Source organism: Cicer arietinum, chromosome 7 (genome assembly GCF_000331145.2).
Source record: "Cicer arietinum cultivar CDC Frontier isolate Library 1 chromosome 7, Cicar.CDCFrontier_v2.0, whole genome shotgun sequence".
In the NCBI taxonomy this organism is placed as follows: Eukaryota; Viridiplantae; Streptophyta; class Magnoliopsida; order Fabales; family Fabaceae; genus Cicer; species Cicer arietinum.
Window position 1 is genome coordinate 22,829,859 of NC_021166.2, and position 13,625 is coordinate 22,843,483.

General features: G+C 26.5%; 2 long non-coding RNA genes across 2 annotated transcripts; both read right to left on the bottom strand.

Moving 5' to 3' along the window:
* Positions 1–9,062: 9,062 nt before the first annotated feature.
* LOC140918948 (uncharacterized) lies at positions 9,063–10,113 on the bottom strand. The gene is made up of 2 exons (XR_012161443.1): positions 9,946–10,113; positions 9,063–9,847 (listed from the first exon to the last, which is right to left on the bottom strand). It is a non-coding gene; the product is annotated as an uncharacterized lncRNA (long non-coding RNA).
* Positions 10,114–11,722: 1,609 nt separating this feature from the next.
* On the bottom strand, positions 11,723–13,225 carry LOC113787828 (uncharacterized). Its single transcript, XR_003474347.2, has 3 exons — positions 12,978–13,225; positions 12,739–12,810; positions 11,723–11,968 (listed from the first exon to the last, which is right to left on the bottom strand). It is a non-coding gene; the product is annotated as an uncharacterized lncRNA (long non-coding RNA).
* Positions 13,226–13,625: the final 400 nt, after the last annotated feature.

Here is a 13,625-nt window from a genome sequence, read left to right on the forward strand (position 1 = left end):
AAAATAATATATAAAACTAAAAGTATTAATATATTAACACACAAATAAAATGCATCATAAAATTTCATCATAAAAATGTTGATACAATAACACATTAACAAAATGCATTACAATATAATTATTTTTCCACCCTTCACAATATAATAATAGTTGATAGGAAAATTAAAATTACGCGTCTAATATTGATCTCTTAAAAAATTGTTTAAGAGTGGACCCTTACTCTTTTTGGTAAAAAAAAAATTAAATAAAAAAAACTGGATAGTAATTATAATATTTTATTAAAATTTACAACAATAAAAAAAAAAAAAAAAAAAGGCTCACTTTTGAACCAAGACCTTATTAGTCAATACATTAACACTAAGACAAATTTTAAGGTGAATAACGATGATAGATGGTCCATTGTGGACTAATGCTAATTAAATGTCATTCCTAACTCTAGATATATGTTTATAATTAACACTCGTTTAAATTGATTAATTCTTAATATATTTATAATATACCATACAAAATTTTAAAAATGGGCATGAAAGAGAATTTTTAAATTAAAAGAGTTGTAAATAAATTTTAAAAAAATGATATTGAACTAAATGTCCAACCTACTCGTCCAGCTTGCGATCCGTTTAAAGTCAGATTCGATATTTTTTAATCTGTATTAAAATAAGATTTTTAATCTGACGCAAAAATTCCATAATTCATTATAGTCGACCTAAACAGCTTGGATAGTCCATTTTAACCGATCTAATTTTAAGGTTCGCCTTAAAATTAATAGTAAAGAAATTTTGTATTTAATATTAAGATATATTTCACTAATGTATTAACACTTACATATTTTGTATTCCATTCATGAATGATGAAGCATGATGGAAAGGGAAATAACGTGGGAGGCATAAGTGAATTAATGCTTTTCCAATTGTGGGGACTGGGGAGCGGTAACGGGTGTGCAAGTTGCAATGGAAAAGCAATCCATACACTATTGTGGGCGCACCTAAAAAAATTTTAGGCCCAATAAAATATATGAAAATTGCAACCACGCCATAGAAGAGGTACTATTGCCCCATAATTATTTGTATTCTAGATGCCTCTAACATCCGGTAGTTAAAAGTTTAATGGAGTCGTTTTTATCATGTATTCCTATATTTTAATCTCTCAATTTCATCTTACATAAAATTACATTTTTGTCCTTTTTTATTATTTGTAAAACTCTCAAAAAAAATTATTTGTATTCTACATGCTTCTAACATCCGGTAGTTAAAAGTTTAATGGAGTAGTTTCTACCATGTATCCCTACACCTTAATCTCTCAATTTCATCTCACATAAAATAACATTTTTGTTCTTTTTTACTATCTGTAAAACCCTCAAAAAAAATTAACACTCATATTTTGACCCTCTTTTTTTGAAACTTTTAAAATTAAAAAATTGAAGTTTGTTAATTAAATAAATGGAAAATTTATATAAATGGAAAAAACATATAAATGGAAAGTTTATATAAATAGGAAGTTTATATCAAGAATTAAAAACGCTTAGATTCAGGCTAAACCTTTAGTAAATTGTTAATTTCGGAATCCTCAAAAGTTTGAAAAAACTGAAAATTTTCATTTCGAAAATTTCTAAATGTTCAAAAGTTTGAAACTTTCATTTTGAAATTTTCTAAAATGTTCAAAAGTTTCAACATCTGGAAAATTTTCATTTCAAAAAGTTCGAAAGTTTTAACAATTTCTAAAAAAACTTCATTTTGGACATTTCATAACTTCGAAAGTTTGAACAATCTGAAAAAAATTCATTTCAACAATTTCTGGAAAAACTTCATTTGGGACATTTTATAACTTTGAAAGTTTGAACAATCTAAAAAAATTTCCTTTCGAAAATTTCAACAATTTTTAGAAAAACTTCATTTCGAACATTTCTAATTTTCAAAAGATACTTACTTTTCTATTTCGAATATTTGAGAATTTTATAAAGTTTCGAAAAAGAGATAGTGAGAAATGAGAATTAAATTATTGAGTGTTTTACAGATAGGAAAAAAAGACAAAAATGTAATTTTATGTGGAATGAAAAGTGGAATGTTAAGATGTGAGGGTGCATGTAGAAACTTCTTTAATTTGATACATAAAAGATGAGATTAATGATTTACTATAAGGTTCAATTTATTAATATTTTTTTTTTACATATTTTAAATAAACATTTGAGACTTTAAGTGGCTTCTTCTCTTGTGAAATTTTTAATGATTTCAGTTGATTTAAAAAAGTGCCTCTTCATTAACTTTTCTATGATCTTAAATATATATTTAATTGATTAATTTAGATGTGTAAAATAATATATTTTTAAATTAATAAATTAAAACAAAAGTTGAGAATTTAAAAAAAGAAGAAGAAAAAAGCCCACTTACTTTAAACTCATATTTTATGAAAAAATTATTTTTCACACGCAATTAAATTTCTAGATAAAATGTTAGTATTTTGTAAAAAGAACTAGTATTTAAATATTTCTGAAAAAATATAAATAAAAAAAACTGGATAGTAATATAATATTTTATTAAAATTTTACAACAATAAAAAAAAAAAAAAAAGCAAGGCTCACTTTTGAACCAAGACCTTATTAGTCAATACATTAACACTAAGACAAATTTTAAGGTGAATAACGATGATAGATGGTCCATTGTGGACTAATGCTAATTAAATGTCATTCCTAACTCTAGATATATGTTTATAATTAACACTCGTTTAAATTGATTAATTCTTAATATATTTATAATATACCATACAAAATTTTAAAAATGGGCATGAAAGAGAATTTTTAAATTAAAAGAGTTGTAAATAAATTTTAAAAAAATGATATTGAACTAAATGTCCAACCTACTCGTCCAGCTTGCGATCCGTTTAAAGTCAGATTCGATATTTTTTAATCTGTATTAAAATAAGATTTTTAATCTGACGCAAAAATTCCATAATTCATTATAGTCGACCTAAACAGCTTGGATAGTCCATTTTAACCGATCTAATTTTAAGGTTCGCCTTAAAATTAATAGTAAAGAAATTTTGTATTTAATATTAAGATATATTTCACTAATGTATTAACACTTACATATTTTGTATTCCATTCATGAATGATGAAGCATGATGGAAAGGGAAATAACGTGGGAGGCATAAGTGAATTAATGCTTTTCCAATTGTGGGGACTGGGGAGCGGTAACGGGTGTGCAAGTTGCAATGGAAAAGCAATCCATACACTATTGTGGGCGCACCTAAATAAAGTTTAGGCCCAATAAAATATATGAAAATTGCAACCACGCCATAGAAGAGGTACTATTGCCCCATAATTATTTGTATTCTAGATGCCTCTAACATCCGGTAGTTAAAAGTTTAATGGAGTCGTTTTTATCATGTATTCCTATATTTTAATCTCTCAATTTCATCTTACATAAAATTACATTTTTGTCCTTTTTTATTATTTGTAAAACTCTCAAAAAAAATTATTTGTATTCTACATGCTTCTAACATCCGGTAGTTAAAAGTTTAATGGAGTAGTTTCTACCATGTATCCCTACACCTTAATCTCTCAATTTCATCTCACATAAAATAACATTTTTGTTCTTTTTTACTATCTGTAAAACCCTCAAAAAAAATTAACACTCATATTTTGACCCTCTTTTTTTGAAACTTTTAAAATTAAAAAATTGAAGTTTGTTAATTAAATAAATGGAAAATTTATATAAATGGAAAAAACATATAAATGGAAAGTTTATATAAATAGGAAGTTTATATCAAGAATTAAAAACGCTTAGATTCAGGCTAAACCTTTAGTAAATTGTTAATTTCGGAATCCTCAAAAGTTTGAAAAAACTGAAAATTTTCATTTCGAAAATTTCTAAATGTTCAAAAGTTTGAAACTTTCATTTTGAAATTTTCTAAAATGTTCAAAAGTTTCAACATCTGGAAAATTTTCATTTCAAAAAGTTCGAAAGTTTTAACAATTTCTAAAAAAACTTCATTTTGGACATTTCATAACTTCGAAAGTTTGAACAATCTGAAAAAAATTCATTTCAACAATTTCTGGAAAAACTTCATTTGGGACATTTTATAACTTTGAAAGTTTGAACAATCTAAAAAAATTTCCTTTCGAAAATTTCAACAATTTTTAGAAAAACTTCATTTCGAACATTTCTAATTTTCAAAAGATACTTACTTTTCTATTTCGAATATTTGAGAATTTTATAAAGTTTCGAAAAAGAGATAGTGAGAAATGAGAATTAAATTATTGAGTGTTTTACAGATAGGAAAAAAAGACAAAAATGTAATTTTATGTGGAATGAAAAGTGGAATGTTAAGATGTGAGGGTGCATGTAGAAACTTCTTTAATTTGATACATAAAAGATGAGATTAATGATTTACTATAAGGTTCAATTTATTAATATTTTTTTTTTACATATTTTAAATAAACATTTGAGACTTTAAGTGGCTTCTTCTCTTGTGAAATTTTTAATGATTTCAGTTGATTTAAAAAAGTGCCTCTTCATTAACTTTTCTATGATCTTAAATATATATTTAATTGATTAATTTAGATGTGTAAAATAATATATTTTTAAATTAATAAATTAAAACAAAAGTTGAGAATTTAAAAAAAGAAGAAGAAAAAAGCCCACTTACTTTAAACTCATATTTTATGAAAAAATTATTTTTCACACGCAATTAAATTTCTAGATAAAATGTTAGTATTTTGTAAAAAGAACTAGTATTTAAATATTTCTGAAAAAATATTTTTGTAAACCCAAACTTTTAATTTTCTGGACATTCTAGAAATGTCATTTTTTCAATTTTTAAGTTATTTTTAACTAGCCACGATTAATAATAGATAGCTTCTTTTCTCCAAAAATAATGTTACTTTCGAAGTATTATTTGCTTTAGATTTTTTTTTTTAAATCTCCATAATTATTGTATATAAATAATATTTAACTTCAATTTCCAAACTATATAAAATATTAGATGTACTGAAACAAAAATATTATGACTTTTTCGCAATTCCAAAAAATCATTAAAAAAATTTGTTATTTATAACTATAAAAGCAAATGACCAACAAAAATCTAGAATTATCTATCTTAAAAAATTTGACATATCACCATTTCTAAGATTAATTTCATTCCATATATGGCTTTCCTTTTTTTTTTCTCCCAAAACTATCTTTTATAATATTTTTCTTCTTTTTCAAAAGACTTATCTCGATTGTTTATTTGTATTTTTTTTTAATTATATTAAATTACCATATTCTAAAAAAATAATATTAAATTGTCCTACTTTTAAAAACTAACACGTCATCTCACTCTCGGCCTGCGACTTTCTGAAGGTTTTTTTAAAAAAAAATTAAATAGAAGGTTACATCCTCAAGAAACGATCATGTACTAACTGTAAAAAAAAAATTATCATTTTTTGCAATTATAAAATTATTTATTTATTTAATAAAATAAAAATAATTATAATATTTTAAAAAACAAAATATTATTAATAATTAAAATAAAATACACTAAATGAAAATAATGTGGTTGATTAGATGTGTCTAAACAAATAAATAAAAATAACAATAAAAAATAATTATAAAGTAAATTATATTATAAATTTTAAAGTAAATACATTAAAATGGAGGGAAAAAAATACATCAAATTTGAGTAGATGTGTCAGCAACGTTTGGACAATATTTTTTAGTATGACCACAGATCCGACATAATTCGTATTTTATTGATACTCTTTCTGTAGTGTCCATTTATGTTCTAATGCGTTTGCTCTTTGGGCGACATTTATTGACTCTCCGCATTAGTAGATTGTGACACACCTTAACACATTCATATTTTGGCCAAGACATATATATAGCTTGATATTTCCCACAGTCGCACCACTTGTTAGGAAGGTTTACACTGAAATGACCAATTGGTCGCTCTTCTCTTGGATTTACCGTCTCGTGGACCATGAAAGTATGGTTGTTCCGATCAAAACTATCGACTTTATGACTATTGGATTTACATATTTCGAAATTCATAAATTTTATGCATTTTTCTGTGTATACTTGACCAGAAACTAAAATTGATGTGTGTAGTTTTCCCATGGTTGGAAAAAGTGTCCCTGTCTTAAAATAAGTTGATTGGACCAAAGCAGTTATGGGAAGGTTGTGAGTGCCTTTTAATACTCCGTTGATCGACTCCACAAGGTTGATTGTCAATTGACCCCAACGGCTACCTCCATCGAATGCTTGAATCCAATCTTGTCACGGTATGTTGTCTAACAATTTCAAAGCCTCTAGATTGACTATGTTGATTTCTTTGCGGTAGTATCAATATGTAGGATCATTAATCGAGTAACTTGTATTGACACAATAGACAGTGCATTATTACATTAATTATAAAAAGTAAGAATGAAATTACTAAAAATCACATTAATTATAAAAAGTAAGAATGAAATTATTACCATAGAAATAACTGTGTGAACGTTAGAAATGTTTGTCAAGAATACTTAGGAGTTATCTCACCTGAGGGAGCAACAATGGGTAATTTTATTAAATTAAAATGGCTTAAAGAAACTTTTGACGATGTTTGTGAAAATGCATATGTAGTAGAAAAACAAGCATCTTGTCGAGCCTACATCCTACGTATAATTGGAGGGATGTTGATGTCGTACAAATCCAACAATCTTGTACATGTAAAGTATCTTTCACTCTTGGAGGATTTAACTGAAAAAACATCCCAATATAGTTGGAATTCGACAGTTTTAATAACATTTTATATATTTTTTATTTTTTTAATACTAACTACTTACCATATTACTAATGTTAATAATTTTATTTTGATATATTTGACATATTTAATTTTGGTGGTCTAAATTTCAATAGAGTTTCTCGTAACGATATAGAAGGATACCAAAATACAATCTCTACTCTTCTATATCTTACACTTGTTTCGATTAGTTAACAACATGTTATCAACACGAAGCTCTAAGAACAATTAATCCAATGAATATATATCTTTCATAATTTTACCATGTTAATCTTCTACATATAATTTCTTTTAATACATATCATGTGTATATACTCTCTATGAATTCCAGAATGGATCTCGAAGAATTACAATTCTATTTATCATTTTATATATTATTTAGATTTATTATATAATTTTTGAATGATTTAAAATTCAATATTTATTCCTATGAATTCCAGCATAATTTAATATTCATGCATCTCTGAAGGATTGCATATAAAAATATTGTTTAGATATATTATATAATTCTTGAAAAAAAAAATAATTAATATTTTTTTCTCTATGTATTTCGAAATGATTCAATATTCATGTATCCTTAAAGGATTTCGCAGAGGTATTGTTAAGATCCATTATATAGTTCTTGAAGAACTTAAAAATAACTTAAAAAAATAAAAAACCAATATTTATTTTTTATAAATTCTGGAAAAATTCAATATTAATGCATCCTTGAACAATTGTCCAAAAATTGTTTTATATATGTTTAGATCTATTGTATAGTTGTTGAAGAACTTTAACAAAAAATAATCAATTTTTATTCTTTATTTATTCTAAAAAAAATTAATATTCATGCACCAAGGATTGTCTTATCGACTTTGTTTATAGGGTTTCAGCATTTTGTAACAATCATAATTTATAAATTAACAATGGATCTACTTGAACTAGTTATGCAATTATTTTATAAATCAAAACTATAATTTAAAGTCAATTGAGTAAATTTTTATTTTGTTTTATTAGACACCAAATAAATTTTGTAATTAAATAAATAAATAAATAAATAAATGCAAGATTTTGGTTTAAATTGATTTCTCATTAATACAATTCTTTTTAAGGATAATTTACAATTAATTATATTTGTTTTTTTAATTCGGTAACATTATAATATGAAATCTTATAATTAAAATTTGAATATGGAATCTTTTCATTCCAAGCTAACTATTACTAAATTTTTTCTCATAATTTTTTTCTTTTCTTTTATATCAATATTTTATATTTCATATCAATATTTGATATTTCTTTCTTTCATCTTATAGCTTTTATTTTAACATGTTAATCTTGCATATTTCCTACACAAGAAATTTGTTGGAAACTTTTTATTTAGTTTGTATAATTAGAAAATATATATATGATAAATTCCGAAAGACTTTAAAATGAATCATCCTTTCGGAATTATTTAGTTTATAAAATGAAGCAAGATTATTTAGTTTGTAAAATGAGGCAAGAAATTTGTTGGGAAACTTTTTCTTGAATAGCCATATTTATGGAGATTATTACATAGTTTTTGAATAACTAAAAATTTAATATTAAAGCATTCATGTTGAATTGCTCAAACTATGATTTTATTGATCATCATTTAGTGGTTGAATTCTTGATGAAATAGACTTTTATATCCATGATTAGAATATATAAGATATATTTGATCTTAGTATGATTTGGAAAAACGAAAATTAAGAGAAAATTATTCATGTTCCTTCAATATGCCCTTAAAATAGCAAAATATTTATCAAATTTAAAAGATTAGTGGTTAAGTTCATGATGAACTACACATTTAGACCATGATTGAAATCTATAGGTGGATATGACAAAGGTTATAGGTGTAGCGCAAAAAAAAATGAGATATTAGAATTTTTAGAGTCTGAATTTAGATTTGAGAATTTACGATTTGAAGATGAAGAAATTAGGGTAAAAGATGAACATTGTTGAGTTTTTATTACAAAATTTAGAGTTGAAGATGAAGATTATTAAATTTTTCTTATTTATTTGGTTTATTAATTAATTAGTTTTAAGTTTTTAACTAAATGATTAAATGAGTTAATAAAATGAATTTTAATTTTAAATATTAAATATTACCAAGTCAACAAAAATTACACGGTCATTTACCTCTTCATCCAAAATTAGTCATGCCACCATTTTTTTACTAAAAAAGATTCATAAAGGACTCTTTAGAAACTTGTTAGAATTTACGAGTATAAATAAGTAAAATATTACAGGTACTAAAATCAAAATGAATCATATTTAAACCTTAATACAAATATTATTTCATACCATTTTCAATCTCAAAATTAGCCTACTTAAATATAAATTCATCCACATAATTGTTTTTTTTTTATGATACTAACAAGAGTTTACACAATAAAATAACAACAACATCTCCATAAAACAAAACATTGACTTGATTTACATTATATAATTGGTGTACACAAACTATAATTCAACACAAATAACACAACTCGTCTTTTACTAGTAAACTCTTATGTCTCCTTCACATCACAACATTCTTCACTTTTTGCAATAATCATTATTAAAACTTTTAACTTCATAATTTCATTTCAAAAATTAGCAATCACTTCATTAAAACTAACAAGTTTTTATTAATTTTTTAATTCTTTCTATGTAGAATATCTCATTTCATATTGTGAAGTCCTGGTTTGATGAAAACCATACATCAATGATTGTTGAAGATGATGAGATTGAAAAAATTTATCCTTGTTGAAGCAATCATGAAAAATATCCTAAAATTGGGTGGTATGAATATGTGAAAGAGAAGAAAGTCAAGAGAAAAGATGTCCTCATTTTCCTTGTTGTTGACCCTCATAGAAGGATTAGTGTCTTCACACACAAGGAGGACAAATAGTGATAGGGTTTTGAGTGTTTTACCTCTTGTTTCTTCTTAACGTTTTCAACAAGTTTTGTGAGGTTTTGAACTGCTTTCATGACATCCTCCAACAAAATAGTAGATGCAACATGACTTTGAATTGCATCAACATTTTCAACATCACTTAATTTGGAAACAAAATAATCACTATTAACATCAAAAGTTTCCTTCTTATTGCTGCGACATAAATTTTACAAAATCATTCATTAGAAATAAGCATTTCATCTATCCTTAACAAAACATAACTTATAATATGTATAATGTATATTACTTACCCATTGTTTGGGGATACATGTTGATGTTCACCCAGAAAGAAAAAAATACATGTTGCTTTGTTCCATCATTAACCACAATTGAAACTCAGTATCACTCAATGTTTTAGGTTACCTTACAATATTTCAAGATGGACGTCTATTGTCGTGTATTTATACATTGTATGTATGTCAAAGTTTTTATAACAAATTTCCATTATATGAGGTCAATACACGTTTAAAAGTCCTACCTATGAAAACACACCAAGGACAACCCATGATATGTCCAGGTCTACATCTGTGACTTCTCACATACTACCAAAATAAGGTAACCACATGCTACAAAACAGTGCAAAAATTCTAACTAACCAATTATATTTTTTTTTATAAAGGATTTGTAATTAATAACAATTGTAGTAATTTTTTAATAAGTGAACCATCCACCGTTGACGAAAAATTGCGCAATCGGATTGGATCTTCATAACAATCTTTATGTAGACAAATAAAAAATGAAACTTTTTGCACATTATCAATGAACTTTTTGTATTCAACCATAAGCTTGTACTATTACTTGAGTATAAATTAATATATTTATTTTTTTGATTGGATGTAAATTTGTTAACATATATACTATAAATTTGAAAAATAAATTGTACGATTCAACCGTTCAATCTAATCTAATTAGTCGAACTTCAAAATTTAAAACACAAATTATAGGATCCAACTGATCGATTTAATCTAATTAGTCACATTTTAAAATTTTAAACAAAAATTATATGGTCCAACTATTCGATCTAATCTAATGAGTCACACTTTGAAATTTAAACACAAATTTTACGATCCAACCATTTGGTCTAATCTAATTAGTTGCACTTTGAAATTTGAAACACAAATTTTACGATCCAACGCTCGAACAAATCTAATTAGTCAAACTTCGAAATTTAAAACACAAATTATAATATCCAACCGTTCAATCTAATCTAGTGAGTCGCACTTTGAAATTTTAAACACCAATTTTACGATCAGAACATTCGATCTAATCTAATTAGTCGCACTTTAAAATTTTAAACACAAATTTTACAATTCAAATGTTCGATCTAATCTAATTAGTCGCACTTAAGAAATTTTAAAGACAAATTTTACAATCCAACCATTCGATCAAATCTAATTAGTCGCACATTGAAATTTTAAACACAAATTTTACGATTCAATCATTCGATCTAATCTAATTAGTCGCACTTTCAACTTTGAAACACAAATTATAGGATTCAATTGTTTGATTTAATCTAATTAGTCGCACTTTAAAATTTTAAACACAAGTTATACGATCCAACAGTTCGATCTAATATATTGAGTCGCACTTTGAAATTTAAACACAAATTTTACAATTCAATAGTTCGATCAAATCTAATTAGTCACACTTTGAAGTTTGAAATACAAATTTTACGATCCAACCATTTGATCAAATCTAATTAATCAAACTTCGAAATTTAAAACACAAATTATAGGATCCAACCGTTCTATCTAATCTAATGAGTCACACTTTGAAATTTTAAACACAAATTATACGATCCAACCGTTCAATCTAATCTAATTAATCGCATTTTGAAATTTTAAATACAAATTTTATGATCGAACCGTTCAGTCTAATATTGTCACAACCCGAAATTTAAATTCGTGACCGGCGCGCAAGCTATACTCCTAGCCTGACAAGCCTACCAACTAACTTAACAATTAAACACTAAATCGTTCTATAACCATTTCAAATATATATATATTTCCTCGAAATTTCGACAGAGTATCCTCTGTAACTTCAACATTCCCAAATTTATAAAATCCCTGTTAAATTCTCAATTCAGTCACAATTCAAAGAACATAATCTAATCGTTTAATACAATTTTCAAAAAATTGCTAGACTCCAAAATAGCTGCAAATTACATAGACTCAACAGACGTTACAAAAATGGTCCTCAATCAAAGAGGCCTACCGAAAGAAATATGTGGAGACTTGAATCAAATAACAGATTTCTACTCAACTGCCTGCGAATCTGAAAAAAATAAGCAACATAAAGGGGTAAGTCACAAAGACTTAGTGAGGAGACAACAACCACCATCAATTAGAAGGGAAACACAAAAGGCACGAATAACTGTTTAATCGCTTGACAAAAATATTAAAAATTCAGTGAATAACGAAACAAAATCAAAATGAACAACCTTAAAATCATTATAAAAAAATCAAACAAATAACAATACAAATTTTTAGAACCAAGAGGCGGCTTTATCTCATTGATAGCCCTCTCCTCCTAAGGGTGGCCTTTCCCTTAGGGGCGGCTCCATCTAACGGATGGCCCTCTCCCCTCAATTCCGCAACGCATCAGCACGTATCAATTAGGGAGCTTACATCTCGTTGATAGCCCTCTCCTCCTACGGACGACCTCTCTCGTAAGGGCGGCTCCATCTAACGGTTAACTCTCCCTAATCAACACGTGGTAACTAGGTGCACCTAACGCAGTTAACGATTTAATAATTATAACAACGATTTCTCAAAATACATATTTAAAATCATTTCATCGTAATTCATGAAAAACATATTCAATCGCATAACAATTCAAGCTTTAAATACTTTAACTCATACTAAATCAAAATAATAACATATTATATAACAACGACAGTTAAATTAAATAATTGACGAAATTGAGATAAAATTCAAAGATTGTGTTTCTCAAATTTTTCAATAAATACTTTAATATAGAAACCAAGTAAAATAATAATAATAACATTATATAAAAATAAATGACGATGATCGTCGTCAACTCACTGTTATGGAGAATCGTCTAAGTTTGCTCTCCAACAACTCTCAGAGTAGCCGGCAAGGTCTCAGTTGACAAATCTGAGTATAAAAATATTTCCAAAACTTTAGAGAAATTTATTCTAAAGTTTAACTACCTCTAGAAAACTATCAGCATCATTTAAATATACTCTAAACACGAAATAAGATTTTTACTCAAAACTACATTTTTCTATGAATTCATACTAGGATTAGAGTTGTGCATTTACCTCAATGAGTCTCAATAAACCACTTTCAAGAGATGGGTACCCTTTTTCCTTCCTTAGAACACAAACCCTAACCCAAAAATCTCAACCAAAAGAATTTGTAGGAGTTTGAGAAATTAAGCTTGTGGGGATGTTAAACCTCCTTTAAGGATTGAGGGTTTGAGTAATAGAGTGAGAAGAAGGAGAAGGGAAGAAAAGAAGAAAGAAAACAAAAAATGAAGGAGGGGGAGGGGGTTGCTGTCTGCCGAGAGGAAGAGAGAAAGAGGAATTGGGAAAAATGGGATGAGGTGGCAAGGGTTTTGTTTTATTTAATTATTATTAGTATTAATATTAATATTATTATTATTATTATTATTATTATTATTATTATATATTTTCATTTACAAATGACACGGAGCGTGTCAATCTTCTCCCCTTATAAAAATCGGTCCTCGAATTTATTTAATAAATGCCACTAACTTTGAGTATCAACATAAGTGTGGGTACTTTGCACGGATGACTTCTTCGGGTTCCCAAGTGGTTTCTTCACCTGATGGACCACGCCAAAGAACCTTTACTGAAACGATATCCTTTGAGCGTAAACGTCTCACTTGGCGATCTAATATAGCTACTGGATGTTCAACGTACGATAGGCTCTCATCTAACTGTACG